At 38.4% G+C, this 17,453-nt stretch overlaps 1 pseudogene; it reads right to left on the minus strand.

Annotated features, from left to right (window-relative positions):
• Nucleotides 1-496: 496 nt before the first annotated feature.
• The window catches only part of LOC139044109 (sodium/hydrogen exchanger 9B2-like), a 51,424-nt pseudogene continuing 34,467 nt past the window's right edge, over nt 497-17,453 (minus strand).

Consider the following 17,453-nt stretch of genomic DNA (forward strand, 5'->3'; position numbering starts at 1 on the left):
CCTGTTAGTGCCTTGTTAGAGTGCACAAATTTTGGGTCATGTGATTGAGACAACTGACAGGAAGTACAGCTAGTTTGAAAAATTTAATATTAACTAATAATCTAGGAAATCAATAAAGCATTTTCTGAGTTGTTTCTCAATAAATCTTTCTCCATTATATATAAAGACCGAGGTTGAGCATAACTGATCATCAATCATATTGACAGTGAAGTATTTCCAAACACTAACATGGGCCGCGCTATTTCTGTTTCACTCTCTTCTTAGAAGACATCAAAACGAAAAATCTCTAGGTGATTCAGAGAGCTCTGACTGATGAAAATTCAAACTCTTCCCTCCCTCTACTACTGCTTTCTAGTAACATAGGGATTTATTGGATTTTCAGTTGTACCCTGGAGATCTAAAGAAATTTAAATGAGCCATCATATTAAAGGAATCAGCATACCAAAAATAAAACTTTTAGAGTAGATTAGTAAAAATTCTTTTCATAAATCAAACTTTAGTTACTTTTGTTCACCAAATTTGGACAAGCCCTCTTATTCAAAATTTTAAGGGATCATATTGAAATAGGAGTTAAGATCCATCATTACCTGGACTGTGGCCTTTGGAAGCCATGCAAATGAAATAAATATCTTTTCCTTTATGTTAAAACCAGCAAAACACACCATCAGAAATGTAGTCAAAATTCGTATCAGTACTGCAATACCCAGGGTGGCAACACAAAGGCCTGTAAGAAATACTCAATTTTTAGACATAACGAAATACTGGGGAAGAAATGGAATCTCCTGATTATTGATTCAAAATTCTATCAACAGAAATAATCTAAAAACATTAAAAAATTAAAAAGACAAAAATGATTAGGCATAATTTGTCAAAACATCAATATTAAGGATCAATCAGACCATTTGTTTAAAAGAAGGTATTTGCCCTAAATTAAAGCCAGAAATTAACTAAATATATTTGAATTTCCACAAAGGAGATTTGAATGTTATTTATCTTATGCTTTATAGCAAGAACCACACTTTTTCCCATGTGTTTATTTAACAAGAATTTATTAAACTATAACTACGCATAACAGAATTTGGACTAGGTTCTGATACCCAAACACGCATAACGTACAGACTTTGCCTCCATGAACTCCAAAGTCAGAGGAAGACAGAAACATAAAGAACCAAAAGGTGAGTGCAGTGTAAATATACCGGTAAGAGGGCGCAGAAGAGAAAAAACTTAATATTTTCATCAAAGTGGTTGAGAATTCTTTACAGAGGATAAGACCAGAGGTGATATTCAAAATATTTATCAGCAAGTATGGAGGCAATCAGGCAGTCAGAAGAGAGCTGGCTGGGCACTGACCAGTCAGAATAGACACTGGCTTCTACACCTGTTTCCCCATACTGGTGTGTGCACTGACTGCCCATCACCCTGGCTGATGTGTACAGCTACTTCGTTCAGTCCTTCAGAATCCTTTGCTGATAAAGGTAAGTTCATTCTGATTTGCAAAATAAGAGATTGTGACTAGGGCAAGGCAAGCTACCGGACCTGAGAAAGGCAAAGCTAAGGTGAGTACTAGGTAATAGGGTGGTTTTTGAAAAAGTAACATTTGTTGAGTGCTTGCTCTGTGCTAGGTTCTGTATTAAGCTTTAAATGCATCTCTTTACTTAATCTTTACAACCTGTGGAGTAATTATTCTCACTTTACAGTTGAAAAAAAATGAAGATCAGAAAGGATAAATAACTTTCTCAAGTTCAAGAGGCTGGTAAAACACCAGACAGACATTGCTTGATGCTCTATTGTGAATCTGCAACATGGTTTCTTTATGAAAAGGTTCTGTGGCTCTTTATTGGAGGGCATTTTTCCCAGCGTGGTAGATTTTCAAAAGTATTTGTTGCCTTAAGTACAAGATACAAAAGGGACGATCCCATTCCCAGGAGGGAGCAGTCTGGGGAGGATGATGAGGAAGCCTTGGACACACTGAGCCTCAAGTTTTGTGGGATTTACAAGTGGTGATGTCCAAGCAGCAACTGGCTATGTTGAATTCGAGATAAAGATTTTGCAATTACATAGTTTATAATCGAAGCCACTGAGTGTAGCTGAGCTCAGAGAAATGATACCCAGCGTGAAGTGTAGAAATCTTTTGAAAGAACTTGGAGGAAGAGCAGCACTTAAGCCATATATAGTGTAAAGGAAGACTCAGAGGGCACTGGAAAATGTAAAAATTCAACGTAAAAAGTGTTGTAAAGAGGTCAATAGCGTCCAATGCTGCTGAGAGATCAAGTCAAGTCAAGACTAACACGTATTTCGTGTATCCAGCAATACGACCGTGGTGAGGGCGGGGCTGGTTGTGGAATGGGGCAGAAGCTGGGCTGAAATGTTCTGAGGGAGGGCATGAGAGTTGAAATGGAAAAGGGGGACACAGTTACCTCTTTAGAAAAGTTTGAAAAGAGGAAGAGAGAGAGTGGTAGGTGAGGGGGGAAGTGAAATGAAGAAGGGATATATATATATATATGTATATATATTTATTCAAATTTTGACTGTGGTAAAATACACGTAAAATTTACCATCTTAACAATTTTTAAGTGTACAGTTCAGCAGCATTAAGTTAAACACTCACATTTTTGTGCAACCAATCTCCAGAACATTTTCATCTTGCAAAGCTGAAACTCTACACCCATTAAACAGCAAGTCCCCATTTCCCCGCCTAAACCCTGGCAGCCACCGCTCTCCTTTCTGTCCTTATGAATTTGACTCCTCTGGATGCCTCACAGGAGTGGGATCATGCGGGATTTGTCTTTCTGTAACTGGCTTATCTTACCCAGTGTAATGTCCTCAGGTTCATCTATGTTGTCACATGCGTCAGAATAGAAAGATACTATTTTAAGATAGGAGAGATTAAAATCTGTTTCAATTCTGCAGAAGAGAAAGCTGTGACAAGGATATCTGAAGATGTGTCAGAAAAAGGGGAGACTCTGTGTGAGATCTAGAAGGAGGTGGCAGGGATGGGATCCCTAGTATGGACGGAATAATACTGTGATGCAAGAAAAGAAGGAAATAATGAGTACAGGTCTTTCTTGATGTACGATGGGGTTACATCCTGATAAACCAATCATAAGTTGAAAGTCAACTTTAAGTCAAAATATTGTAAGTCAAAAATACACTTTGGGCTGGCCTGGTGGCATAGTGGTTAAGTTCGCACCTGCCGCTTCAGCAGCCCAGGGTTCCCAGGCTTGGATCCCAGGTGTGGACCTAGCACCGCTCTCAAGTCATGCCGTGGCGGTATCCCACATACAAATTAGAAGAAGACTGGCACAGGTGTTAGCTCAGCGACAATCTTCCTCAAGCAAAAAGAGGAAGATTGGCAACAGATGTTAGCTCAGGGCCAATCTTCCTCACCAAAAGAAAGAAAGAAAGAAAGAAAAAGAAAAAAATGCATTTAATACACCTAACCTACCAAATATCATACCTTAGCCTAGCCTACCTTAAATGTACTAGGAACACTTACATTAGCCTACAGTTAGGCAATCATCCAATACAAAGCCTATTTGATAATAAAATGTTCACTATCTTATGTAATTTCTTGAATACTTACTGAAACTGAGAAACAGAAAGGGTAGAAGTGTATGGGTCGTTTGCCCTCATGATCCTGTGGTGACTAGAGCTGCAGCTCACTGGCGGCTGCCCAGCATCTCGAGAAAGGATCATATGGCATATCGCTAGCCGGGGAAAAGATCAAAATTCAAAATTCGAAGTATGGTTTCTAATGACTGCATATCACTTTCATACCATGGTAAAGTCAAAAAATCCTAAGTCAAACCATCGTCAGTCGGGGACCATCTGTATACGTGTACAAATTAATTTTTGAGTATGGTACTAAAAGTCAACAGTTTTAATATGATGGCTTTTGAATGTATGAATGAATAAAAGAATGAATGAACAAACATTTCTATCCCATGGATACATATTATAGAACTGCCTAATTATCTTTAAAATTCTGGCCCTTGATCAGGACAAGCCTAGATGAACATTCTTATCGTTGGAAAAAAATTTTAAGGCCTGCATTTTCTTGATAGTAGTTAAGAGCGACACTTTTCTTTACAAGCAACAATATTTAAGGCATAAAATTTACTGTCTTAGATTGACAAACATTCTTTTCTAACCAACTGCTTAAAAGATCAGTATTAACTTTTTATATAATTGTGACAATGGGAACCACCAAATATAAACCTACTACAGATACTACAACTGAATATAAAAAGTTGATTTTAGCAAAAACACTACTTTGAAATTCTCACCCACAGTTTCTGGTCTGAGAGATGCAATAGATACCTCTGCTCCAATCAGTCCAAAGAGAAGGGGCTGGAAGATATCCCAGGCCACTGCAGTAATCTTTTCAACCTCTGCCTAAAAGAAACACACATACACATACAGGGATTTTTATTATGTGAAGTTAGAAGATCTAAGAATTTTACTAATTTGAAATCTGAGTCAATTTGACCTGAGATAGGCTTTATCTATGTGGCATCTATAAATAAGAAGGTAGCTAGAATACAGCAAAAAATTGCATAAAGATACTTCTAACAGTTAAGGTATTACATAAGGTGCGTTGGTGTTGGTTTGCAAAAGGATGTTAACTATAAAGAATCTCATCAAGTCATCTCAGGAGGACTTCGACTTCTGAATACATGATGTGTGTGTCCATAATACTTAGTATTACTTTATAGTTAATTTTCACTCAACAATATGATTAAAAGATCTTGTAATATTTATACATATATCTAGAAATGCACCTTATTGCTGCATAATAATGTATGATATGGAAGTACCATAGTTTATTCAACCATTTCTTTATTAATAGACCTTTAAGTTGTTTCCAATTTTATTTTATTATAAAAGAATACTGTTTATGACTATCTCAAATCATGCACAAAAATAAAATTCCGGTATAGTGAAGTGCTGTGCCAGTTATTAACTTACTGCCCCTCGGCTCCAAATCCTCCTTTCAATTGTTGCTCTGCAGAAGATGGAGCCAGGGGCTGGCCCAGTGGCCGAGTAGTTAAGTTCGCGCGCTCTGCTTTGGCGGCCGCGGGTTTCGCCAGTTCGATTTCTGGATGTGGACGTGGCGCTGCTCAACAAGCCATGCTGGGGTGGCATCCCGCATGCCACAACTGGAAGGACCCACAACTAAAAACACACAACTATGTACCGGGGGGCTTGGGAAAAATAAAATCTCAAAAAAAAAAAAAAAAAGAAGATGGAGCTGGACCCTTTTAAGTCTTTCCCCTTTGCTAGCTGGACCATATTAAATTTTGCCACTAGAGGGCGCCCAAGAGCTACTCCAAGAGGAAGGCGCTCGTCTGGTTCGGTGGCTCCTCCTAGCAGGATGCTTCCGCACCGGGTCCTGCAGCCCGGGTGGCTTCTCCAGAGCCAGGCTCCTAGGGTGTATGGCGGCCAGCAGCACTCAGCGGTCAGCAGCTGCCCCCAGCCTCCTCCTCGGGTGATTTCATAGCCAACTGCCCTGGGCAACATACCACCCCATACACCTTTAGAGGGTAGATTTCCAGCAACTTCTGCAGGCAGGGTACCATGGTGACTTCTCTGCCATCCAGTGAACCAAGGCTCTAACAAGGCTTGGATTCTCAGCCCTGGGTGCCGAAGTAGGTGGGGTGGGGTGGGGAGGTGGAAGCGGATGCTGCATCTCAGCCCTAGGGGTTTATAGCTGCTATTCCTATATTCTTTAGGGGCCTCTTTACATCTTACAAGACAATCCCTAGTATGGTTAATAATAAGCTTTCCCTATTCCAGTTACTATATGGTTTCTCATTCCTTCTAAGACCCTAATTGATATAAGTACTAACTTTATAACACACAATACAAAAACCCTTGGAAAAGATTGACATAATTGACTAGAATAAAACGAAAATATTTTGTGGCAAAAGAAACCATAAAAAAGGATAGGTGACAAACCAGGGGAAAATATCTGTACTATGTGTAACAGAATAAGGAGCAATATCCAATCAATAAGAAACAGACATAGAACCTAATCGAAAAATGGGCAAGGCATACGCACAAGTAATTTGTACCAGAAGAAACACAAGGGCCAAAAAACATGAGATACTAAAACTCAGTAATCAGAGAAACACAAATTAAAATGATATACCATATATTTTTTTGGGGGGGGGGAGCCATCATATTGGAAAAAAACACTAAAAAGTTTTAATAATGTCTAGTATTTATAAGACTGTAAGGAAACTCAGCAATTGGTAGGAGAGCAAATTGATAATGCTTTTTTTGTAGGGCAATTTAGCAGTACCCTTAACAGTGTCTAAGAATTTACATTTAACAGATTTTTTCAATCAACTAATAAGAATCTATGTTTTTGAACGACATTTTAACATTTTTTTACCATTTTTACACATCTAAGGATCTATACTTTCATTTACGTACTCAGCAGTTTGACAAAGGAGGATTACCTCGTTTCCCTATTTTCTTAATTTTTGTTATTTCTGGTATGTTTATTAAGGTGAAGATTCTATTTCCTCTTAGTTTATAAATGTTTAAAGACACCGTATATGAGGGGTTGGTTGATTTATTTATATAGTTCTATTCCTATATCATTATAAAGTTATGTTTTCACATCGTAAGGAATCAGATCATGACTGAGGTTCAAATTCTGCCACACACCAACTGCAAGCCACTCGCCTCTCAGCACCTAATTTTCCTCATTTGTAAAATGAGAGGTTTACATTAGATAACGTCCAAGATCCTTTATCACTTAATGACAGTGAATCGTCTGCCAAACTAAGGTCCAGATGCCACCCTTCTACATATCTTTAAATTTTACTTTTTAATTTAGTTTTTAGAGTATATCATAGCTAAAGTTCAGACTTTAGCTGATATCCATAGTTGTAAAGAACAAAAATCAACTCCATTAATTTTAGGTTACTTAGCCTTCTGTTGCCATGACTAATGGCTTAACAGAAGTCCTCGAAAGTATTTCATGTACTGAGAACTCCAATGAAAGCAGAGGCATATTGAGTTTTCTCTATCAAATTGTTTTTATTTCTAAACTTGGACAAAGGCCACAATTTGGTTTTTTTTTTTTTTCTCGCTGAGGAAGATTCGCCCTGAGCCAACATCAGTTGCCAGTCTTCCTCTATTTTGTATGTGAGCTGCTGTCACAGCATGGCCACTGATAGACAAGTGGTGTACATCTGCGCCTGGGAACTGAACCCAGACCACCAAAGCGGAGCATGCTGAACTTAATCACTAGACCACCAGGGCTGGCCCCACGATTTGGTTTTTGATTGTAATACTGTAGACTAATTTAATATCAGACATGGCCCTATATATTGTAAAACTTAAAGATGAGAGAGGAGCCACAATGTACCTTCTTGTGGGTTTTTTTGTAACTTCAAAACTAAAATGAATCTGTTTATAAAGAAAATAGAGGGGCTGGCCCCGTGGTGTGGTAGTTAAGTTTGGCACACTCCACTTTGGTGGCCCAGGTTTGCAGGTTCAGATCCCAGGCGTGGACCTACACCATTCATCAGCCATGCTGTGGTGGTGACCCACATACAAAGTAGAGGAAGACTGGTGCAGATGTTAGCTCAGTGACAATCTTCCCCAAGCAAAAATAAAAAGAAGAAGATTGGCAATGGATATTAGCTCAGGGTGAATCTTCCTCAGGAAAAAAAAAAGAAAGAAAAAGGAGTCATCAAATAGGCTAAGTACAAAAGAAGACATGAGTTCAGAGGAATGAAGACTGTGGTGTCCACTGAAAGTTAAGGCCACTTTACCTATCTGTATGCACCATTAGTAAGAATCTTCAACAATGGAAATCACTTTCCATTATGGACAAAAAGAGAAAGTTAAGAGAAACAGAAGTTTCATCATGAGTTAAATATCTACTTAAGCTGACACTTCTCTTCTTAGAGAGAAGATTTCAAGATTCAGAAGATTGAAAATATATCAAGAAAAACATCCTGTAGCTGTTAAAGTCATCAGAAGAAGCACTGCATTTGAAAACAGATGAAAAATATAGATGAAAAAGGCCTTAAAAAAGTGAGTGCATTTGAATACAATAATGGCAAGATTACAAGGAAAACCAAGCAGGAAAGTATGAGATAATGTCAGAAAACTACAGGCGCAAACAAAATTTTATAAAATATTGTAGCTTGTCAAAGCATAATTCAACAACAATATAGCTACAGCACTGAGTTTACAAGTGTTTTATTTCCATTTTCCCACATAATAGCCACAATAATTCTTTAGTGATTATTATTATTTTTCTCAGTGTACAGTTGAGGAAACTGAGTATTAGAGAAGGTAAGTGACTTGCTTGGGATTACACATCTAGACAGTAGAATCTCTGGGACTGGAATCCCAATTTCCATAGATTAAATTTTATGCTCTTTTTATTACATTGTGCTGCTCAGAGATAGTCATAAAAATTATTAGTGTGTTCTGACTAAGCACTTTGCCTTATATAGATTATTTCACTTAATCCTCCACTCTACGAAGTTGTTGCTATTATCATTCCCCACTTGAGAGATATGGAAATCGAAGACTGAGAAGTCAGATACTTTGTACATGGGCATACAGCTACTCAGGTGTAGGGCTGAGCTTAATCCAGGAAGTCTGAGTGCTCAGACCCTATGCTACACCATGGAACAAGGAGGAAAAGCAGTCCAAAACCTGGACTCATTGATTTGGTGCCTCCAGAAGTAGGGACTTGCCTGAGTACTAAATTAGAAAAGATATGGAGAGTGTCTGCCATATAAGTGATTCAATGAAGGTTTTTTTACCCTGTCTTTAGGAAATCATTTTCATATACTCAAACAGTGTGTTTTCATCCTGGCTCTGCCACTTATTAGCTTGGTGACCTTAGGCACTCTATCTACTATCTCTAGGCCTTGGTATCCTCATTTGTAAAATGGGTCTCGTATCTACCTCTCAAGGTTATTGCAAAGAATAAATGAGATAACATAGGTAAGATTTCACTAGGAAAGGAATCTTTAAGAAAAAATAAACTGAGGAAAGGTCATAATAAGAGATTGATAGATCGGACCACGTGAAACTATAAGATATTTGTGTGTTAAAAATGAACAATAAAAAAAGGCACAAAGGGCTAATATCATATATATAATCAGTACATTCAACTTTAGGAGATAATGGACAAAAAACCTATCAAAGAAAAAGAAAAAATACAAATAGCTAAATATATGAAAAAGCATTCAATTTTATTGTTAAGCAAGGAGGCATAAAACAAAAAAAGATACCACTTTTGACTATCAGTAAGGATAAAAATTAAAAACAATAATATTCTAAGGCAGTGTTTCACAAAGTGTGGTCCCCAGGGAAGCAGCATCAGCATCACCTGGTAACTGATCAGAAGTACACATTCTCAGGCCCCACCGTAGTCTAACTAAATCAGAAATTCGGGAGTGGGGTCCACAAGTCCAATTTAACAAGACTTCCAGGTGGTGCTAAAGTTGGATAAACATTATTCTAAGCTGATGACGATGTAATGATATAGGTACCTCACATATTACTGGTGGAAAAGTAAATGGATACAACTCTAGAAAGCAACCAGTTTGGTAATACGTGTCAAAAACCTAAAAATGTTCATGTTATTTGACCCAAAAAATTTAGCATTAAGAATCTGCCCTAAGGAAACGATATTGGATTTCAGCATAATTTAAAATAGCAGAGACTGGTTTTAAAAAGCTTATGGTGCATCCACGTGTGTGTGTGTGTGTGTGTGTGTGTGTGTAAAGAGACATACATAGGAGATTAACCAGAGGTAAATATGAAAAAAAAAGCTGTCAGTTCTCTCTCCGGGTTTTGGGATTACATTGATCTTCTATGTAATCAGCCAGGCTGCTGGCAATTCAGGCAAAGTTATGGCAAATGCAGAAAAACAGATGATTTGTTTGGTTTATAACGGTCTTTTCTACATGACTCACATCCTCGTTTTCTGAAGAATCGTGTAACCGGAACTGGCCGGGCCCCCTCCCTTGTCTTCTGCGCGAGTGGCTCACGTCCACTTGCGGTGGGCACCCGTCTTCCCCTCGACGTCTGTTGCTAAAACTACTCTTTTATGTTCTATTCCAAATGATATGGTTCCTTTTCACTGTTTATTTTTTATCCTATCATTTATTAATTTACAAACAATCTGAAATTGCAAAGTTTGGAAGTATAATGTTTTTAATACACTTGCTATATGTTATTCGAATAGATGTCGAAACATAAAAACGTGCCCTGCACAATGATGGTATATTCTGGTCACTTTGGAGTCGATAAACCTGAGTTAAATCCCAGTGCCACTTTCTAATTTTGTGACCTTGGACATGTTATTTAAGTCCTTCTGACTTACAGTCTCTATAAAATGTAAATGGTAATATTTTTTCAAAGGTTTTTTTGATGAGAATAAATGAGAATATCCCCTCACTGGCTAGCACAGGGCCATACGGAGTGGCAATAAAAATTGATTAATTCTCTTCCCTCTTTTCACCCATGACAGTATAATATAATGAGTTGGTTGTAATTTTTGAAGACTTTTAAACAAGTGACAACAGAAAGCATTTACCTATAAAATTCAATTTGAAGAAACTTACTACAAGCATATTTGAGAATTTTCCTGTTGAATAAATGAAAGGAAATAAACCAAAATAGTTTACAGAGCTGTTGGCTTTAGGTGGAGAAATTACAAATCATTTTTTCTTTCCTTTTATCTGACTTTTAAAAAATTTTTCAAAGTTCTACAATAAGCATATACCGCTTTCATACTCAGAAATCAAATAAACTTTATTCTAAACAATATTCTCTTTGGTAATTTATTTTTTTAAATGCTAAAAAAGGTTACCATTCAAAAGTGAAGGGACAGTTTGTAAAATGCTAATGTCAGGCAAGCTCCCAGATGCTCGACAAGGGTCACAGTGCACACACAGTGGCATGCCTTCACGGAGTGAAGACTGCGAGCTCTGTCCCGGACAAGGGGGCCAGAGTGCTCCGAGAGCAGTGCGCTGGTCAGCAGCCCAGGCAGGATGGAAGGCACTCAGCAGTGAGCGCTCAGCGAGGAGCCAGGGAGCTGAGATCAGACCTGAGACTGAACAGCAATGTGTGATCACCTGCCTCGGCCTGCAAGGAAAGTGAAGCCACGGAAAAGCAAATTTTGACAAGAGCAAATGTTTACAAGAGATGAGGGATGATAAGAGGACCCAATTTATACTGGGAAGTTTATGTTTTAGCTTTCCTCTTGTCAGATGTTAAGTTACGTGAAATCACAAAGGAGAATTTAATAATACGGGTGCTGCTAAGGAAAAAAAAGTAGACCTGAAATAAGCCTTACAGCCAAGCCTCCCCAGGAGGACGCAGCAGCCCTGGGCCCATGCAGTGCCTGCAGCAGGGCTCTGCAGAGCCTTGCTCCTTGCCTGCAAAGCCCAATCCACTGCGGCCTGCTTTCCTGGGGCCTCAGTCCCTTATCTACACAAGGCTCCAGGCAGCCCCACCAATCCACCCTCCTCTACAGCAAAGGGATGCCCAACTGCACATGTCTTGCCTCCCGAGAGTGAAAGCCTCCAACGGAGTGCCATGTGCCCACAGTGAAGCCCTGCCTCTACAGACCTCTGCAGAGACCGCTCACCTGCAGGGCACTGCACACCCAACCTCAGGACTGATAATCAACATATATTTTTCATGTAGTATTATTTTAAGCTGAATTATTTTCAACAGTTGTCTTTGGTTTTCCCAAATGATATATGTGTATTTAGTTTAGGTCACCCACATCTAATTTCTTCATGAAGCAGAATAGTATATGATCCTCTCAAGTTCAAATCCATAAAAATGTACCTTGAAATTAAATAAATGGCAACCAGCTAATTTCCATAATACACATAAAGGAAATGAATAATTTTAATGATCTTGAAAGTCAGTAAGAAAAACAGACAATCGTAAAAAATGGGCACAGGCTTTTGAATAAACTGGCTAGTAAATATATGACAAGATGATTAGCTCCACTTGTAAAGAAATACAAATCAGATCAATAATGAGAAACATTTTTCACCTGTCAGATTAGCAAAATATCTAAAGATTGAAAGTACACAGATCAGAAAAACAGATCCTTTCACAAACTGTTGGTGGGAATATAAATTGGTACTGCTGTTTAAGAGGGCAACTCAAGGGGCTGGCTGCATGGCTGAGTGGTTAAGTTCGTGCACTCTGCTTTGGCGGCCTGGGTTCACCAGTTTGGATCCTGGGCACAGACCTACTACACACCGCTTGTCAGGCCATGTTGTGGCGGCGTCCCACATAGAAGAACTAGAATGACCTACAACTAGGATATACAACTACGTACTGGGGCTTTGGGGAGGAAAAAAAGAGGAAGATTGGCAATAGCTGTTAGCTCAGGGCCAATCTTCCTCACCAAAAAATTTTTAAAAAGCATACGTTAAAAAAGGGCAAATTGATACTATCAAAAGTATCAATGTGCATACTCTTTCATAGAGAAATCCTATTTCTAGAAATTAATCCTATAGATACACTCAAAGATATGCTATATTTTGTTGATTTTAAGAAACACACTTTTTCATTTCTGAAATTAGGAAGTGATGTCATAGTTTAATTGGCAGCATTCTTTTTCTCTCTTGGTGGCATGTAAAATAATGGTGCTTCTTAGACTTGATAGTGTCTTAGTGGTATATGCAAGGATATTTTATTGATGCACTTTTTGTCTTGGCAGAAAATTAGAAACAATTTAAATGTCTGTTAAATTAAATTTAGGCAGGAAACTGGTTAAATAAAGTACAGTACAGCTATACAATGCAATACTCTGCAACCCTTACAAAGAATAAGGGAGGCATCATGGAAATATGACCATGATACATTTTAAGTAAAAACATCAAGTTATAGATTGGTATGTAACAGGAAAAAAGGAAGTGTATGTGTGCATTTGGGCATACATTTGTATATGTACAGAAAATAGCTCTTATGATTAATTTCATTAACTTGATATTATGAAAGTATCTGGAAAAAAACTAATCTAATCAGAAAGTAGTCATGAGAAGAAGAACTTAAAATGAAATTCACCTTTTCACTGCTCCATCCCATGCCTGCAAGGAAAGCCATGAGCAACGTACACAGTCCTCCTGACCCAGGGAAACCAAGATACACACTGCTGAACACCGACAGCACAGACAGCCCCAAAACAAGGCACGCCCGCTTCCATACAAGTTTGTCCTTGAGGAGAAAAAACGTGGATTAGCTCAATTATTTCATAGAACTGATTTTTAATTATTGATTTTTCCATATTCAGGACTTAGTAGAAAATAAAAATGTCTGTATCTGTGCACATAAATGCATGACATAACATTTACTTTCTTTTCCTTAACAAAAGTAGAGTTAGCATGTGTACAAATGCAGCTTCCCCGTTCAGGAACCTCAGTGAGCCTCCTCTGAAGTCATTGACGCAGAAGTCCGCAGGGCTGAACGGAGCAGCAGAAAAGAGTGTGTGGGCTTTGGAAGTGGACAAATTAGGGTTAAAATGCAAGCTCTTTCCCACCATTGGCTATGCAGTTGCCATATTACTTAGCCTCTCCAAGCTTTGTTTCCTCCTCCTTGAAAGCAGTTACATCATGGGGTTTTTGTGAAGCTTAAAGATATGATATCTCTATTATTTTTAGGTTCTCTATTTACTCTTTAATGTGATGCTCTCCAGTTCTTCTTTCTAAATCTTTGAATACCAAGAAACTCTAGGTGGCTGTAGACTGAGAGGAGTCTGTGGTGTTGATTTTTAAAATCTAAGCAATGTGCTCCTCTCTTTCGTTACTTGTCCCTGTTCAGCCTTTAAACTTCTTGATTGCTTTAGAAGGCAGCAGGTCCTTAGAAGGGTTCGACTGGAAGCGCACAGGCCCTGGCAGTGGATGAACTGAGTTCATACCCAGCTCTACGGCGTTCTAGCTACGTGACCTTGTTTAAGTCATCTCTCCCTGAGCCTCAGCAGTGAAATGGTCATATTAAAGGTATTCTCTTCATGGGTTATTGTGTGGATTGCACTAGATCAGCGCTTCCCAACAGAACGATCAGTGATGCTGGAAATTTCTATGTCTGTACTGTCTCTGGAAATGTCCTGTGTCTGCTGGAGCTGCATGTAGATAGTCGCTGCCCTGATGAGCACAGCGGGACTTTACTCAACTCACCTGTCATTTTATACACAGTAAGCAACAAAATGTAAGCCATCATTTTTCTTTGTACTTTGTTGCATAATTAGAAAATCCTTGAATTTTCTTTTATGCATTCATAAAATCTTTTACAGACTATTTTACTTGGAGTTTTTTTGCAGCACAATAAAAATTCAAATCAACATACATTCTGATAATGCAAACATTAATTTTCTTAATTAAAGTTTTACTTCAGTTAAGATTTGAATTCCATTCAAAATGCTCTGAAATCTCAAAATAACACCAATTCTTTTAGAAAAGAAAAGGTTTTTATATGTTTACCTATCAGAAGAGACTAAAGAGGGTAAAGGAAAACAAACAAGCCTTTGTTTCTCATTAAGAATCACTATGTACAGTAAAGAACTTCAATCTACTCGGTGAGAAAGAGACTATATTTTAATGAAATGTTAAGGTCTATCTATTTGATAGTATTAGAATCTAAGGTATTTTGACACTAAAACCGTGGGCCCAAAGAACCATTTTATATCTTGATTTAGTTGAGTATTATGAATAATAATAAAAATAAAAAATAAATTAATTAAAAAAATAAGACTTGCGGGGCTGGCTGGGTGGAGCAGTGGTTAAGCTCGCACGTTCCACTTCGGCGGCCCATGGTTGGCCAGTTCGGATCCCAGGTGCAACCTATGCACTGCTTGTCCAGCCATGCTGTGGCAGGCGTCCCACATATAAAGTAGAGGAAGATGGGTACGGATGTTAGCTCAGGGCCAGTGTTCCTCAGCAAAAAGAGGAGGATTGGCAGCAGATGTTAGCTCAGGGCTAATCTTTCCTCAAAAAAATGAAAATAAAAATAAGACTTGCATATCCTATTAGTTTGGAATTCATGTTATTTGTTTTACAGTGCAAGCTGAAGTGTACAGAATATAAATAGGAGAAGAAAATCCCAGGACTGCATTAACATCTTCAAGGTTTAGCTGTCTTCCTAAGCCTCACAGACAGCACTGACAGAGCAGCAAGCAGTTTTAAAATGGGGGTCATTTGCTAAATCACGTCCTTCACATGGCTCTGAGGGAGTGTTCCAGAATGTTTTCCCGTGACATTTTAGAGCACGACTTTCCCACAGATGGTTTCCTTTACCTGGTCACTGCTTGGGAAGTACTGAATAAAAAATCCAAGAAGAGCCCCAGCTGCCACACCAATTACTACCTCCAAAATGCCTCTGAGGACATTAAAAACCGTGGAACCTTAGACACACATAAAAAAAAATCTTCAGTCAGAACTCTAAATCCATAAATACAAAGACTTTACTTCAATCATCACACAAAGCATCTGATTACACAGAAGGAAAAGTTTACAGATATTTCCTGCTCTCCACAGTCTTAAATATATGTGACTTAAAGTGTCTAATAAAATGGGCCTATCTTATAAGAAAGGTATGCATTATTAGAGATAAACTTCAAAATAGGCATAAACTATGATTTGTGCACTTTTTTGTACATTTACTTCAAAAAACTTTACCTAAAGGGCCTAAGAAAATATGAAAGATAAAATTCATGATTCAGAGCTAATTGGTATGATATGCATAGGCTGGGTGAGTAGACTGATCTAGTTTTCAAACAGCCATTTAATAGCCTGATTTTTTTGTGTGTGAGGAAGGTTGACCCTGACCTAACATCCGTTGCCAATCTTCCTCTTTTTACTTGAGGAAGATTGTCGCCGAGCTAACATCTGTGCCAGTCTTCCTCTATTTTATGTGGGACACCGCCACAGCATGGCTTGAAGAGCAGCGCTATGTCCGTGCCTGGGATCTGAACCCACGAATCCTGGGCCACTAAGGCAGAGCACACGAACTTAAACCATTACCCCACAGGGCTGGCCCTACGAGCCTGATTTTAAAATAACAAATGTACACTGATTTTAGTAGGTTTGATATGTATAGAATACAGGAACTTAATTTGAGAATTAAAATCAAGAATCTTTTCTTACTATGATGAGTGTAAAGGACTCATTCCTTCTTGAATGTTTATTCTAAAAGCAAACTGAAAACAAATTATTTTTGAAATTGCTCTTAGAAGAATCTTTATTTCTTACTCAGCTTCTTTGAAATAATAGAGAGGTAAGTAGAACCAATATTTTCCCCCATATCATACAGAACTTAGGAAACTTTAATTAAAAAAACTTTGTGAACACATTGTGCAGAAAATTATATTAAAGTTGCTCAAAGGGGCCGGCCCAGTGGTGCAATGGTTAAGTTCACACATTACGCTTTGGCGGCTAGGGTTTGGCAGTTTGGATCCCGGGTGCAGACATGGCACCACTTGGCAAGCCATGCTGTGGTAGGCGTCCCACATATAAAGTAGAGGAAGATGGGCAAGGATGTTAGCTCAGGGCCAGCCTTCCTCAGCAAAAAAGGGGATTGGCAGCAGATGTTAGCTCAGGGCTAATCTTCCTCAAAAAAAAAAAAAGTTGTTCAACACATAAAGCCCTTCTTCACACACTATTCTAAGAAAAAATGTACTAACTAGTTATTGTGGGTTTTTGTCATTGTGGTTTAGAGTACACAATATGTCACCCCAAATATGCCACTGGGGCATAAGGATTATTCTGAGTTGAAGGCAATTGAGAAGAAGCAGATATAAGAAAAGCTCTCTGCCCTCTCACTATTTGCCCAAAAGCAGGACATACATTCATAAAGGTGTCCCCTCTCCTTTTTACCAGGAAGGACAGAAGTTAATCACTGAGACAACTTGGGACACTTATGGGCCCTTATCAGCCCCAAGACAGCACCAGAGGAATTCACATCACAAACTTTGCTAAAACAAGCCCTTATCTACCGTTAGGTCCCCATATGTTTCTTTTCCCACAATTTGCTGCCTCTAGAAGCTCAAAGCTCCTTTATCTTGTGCTTCTCCACATAATTATTGTTCTTTGCTAAAATGCTGAACAAGCCCAAATTCTGACCGCTCCTTTGACTTACTCATCTTTGAGGTCTTGTGTAAGCACAATGCACACGTTAATAAACTGTTTTTCTCTTGTTAGTCTGTCTCTTGTCAGTCTGATTACAGGGCCCCAGTCAACGAACCTGGTGTGGGAAACGGTTTTTCCTCCCCTACAGTTTCAATTATCTCTTGTATTTAAAAAAATGATTACCTCTGTAGTAGTTTTATTTAGCTAGGACAGCTCTCTATTAGGTAATAGTGTGACTGTCAAAAACATTTATCTGTGATAATAGTATACGTTGCAAGATATTACAGTAAATAATTTACTATAAATGTGTAGAAAGTA

The sequence above is a fragment of the Equus asinus genome, unplaced genomic scaffold, assembly GCF_041296235.1.
Source record: "Equus asinus isolate D_3611 breed Donkey unplaced genomic scaffold, EquAss-T2T_v2 contig_591, whole genome shotgun sequence".
NCBI classification, from domain to species: Eukaryota; Metazoa; Chordata; class Mammalia; order Perissodactyla; family Equidae; genus Equus; species Equus asinus.